We start from the raw sequence: 756 nt of genomic DNA, 5'->3' as shown, positions 1-756 counted from the left end.
AGCTTTGCCGGAGGTTACCAGGTCTTCCCAGACACTTTAATTTCCAATGGTAAAAATGAAAGAAATAATTGAAAAAAAGAGAAAGGCGAAGAAAAAAATATTATGAATGACTCTAACTACGGTAGAAAGAGTGACATATCTTGTATTAATTACCGATTAATCTCTATGTAACGACCACCGGCTACTGCAAGCGTATTTTCTGGTTGCCACACTCCTTCCTGTTATTCGCTGCACGCAAGACACCGAGCACAACTTATGCAAATTTACACTGATCTCTATGTTGCATAAGTAATGAAAACAAAAACCAAACCCGTAAAAAAACACAGATTTATATTTGAACATTTCTTTTCGGGTGAAAAATTTTCTTTCAGAATAATTAGATTATCATTACCTTTTTGCATCTTGTTAAGATAGCATCGTAATTTTTTTGTTTATTCTCTCGTTTATCTATTGTCCCTAATTTCGTCATATATTCGCTACATATTTGGCATCACTTTCTTATCATTAAGAAGCAAGAAATGTATACGAAAACTAATAGCGAACAAAAGACAAAGAGAGTTAGAAAATATTGTAGAAAATCGAAAAAAAAACTGTACACAAGCGATGGAACAGATTAGAATGGAGATAAACATGTTGATAGATAGACAAAGACTTAAACTGGAGACAGGGTTAGAAAACAGGCAGACCTCTAGAGAGAAGAAAGAATGTACGGATACACTGAAACAGGTGCATAGCCAGAGAGAAACAGATAAAAAG

Source organism: Penaeus monodon, chromosome 23 (genome assembly GCF_015228065.2).
Source record: "Penaeus monodon isolate SGIC_2016 chromosome 23, NSTDA_Pmon_1, whole genome shotgun sequence".
Classification (NCBI taxonomy): Eukaryota; Metazoa; Arthropoda; class Malacostraca; order Decapoda; family Penaeidae; genus Penaeus; species Penaeus monodon.
This window is presented reverse-complemented; position numbering follows the sequence as displayed.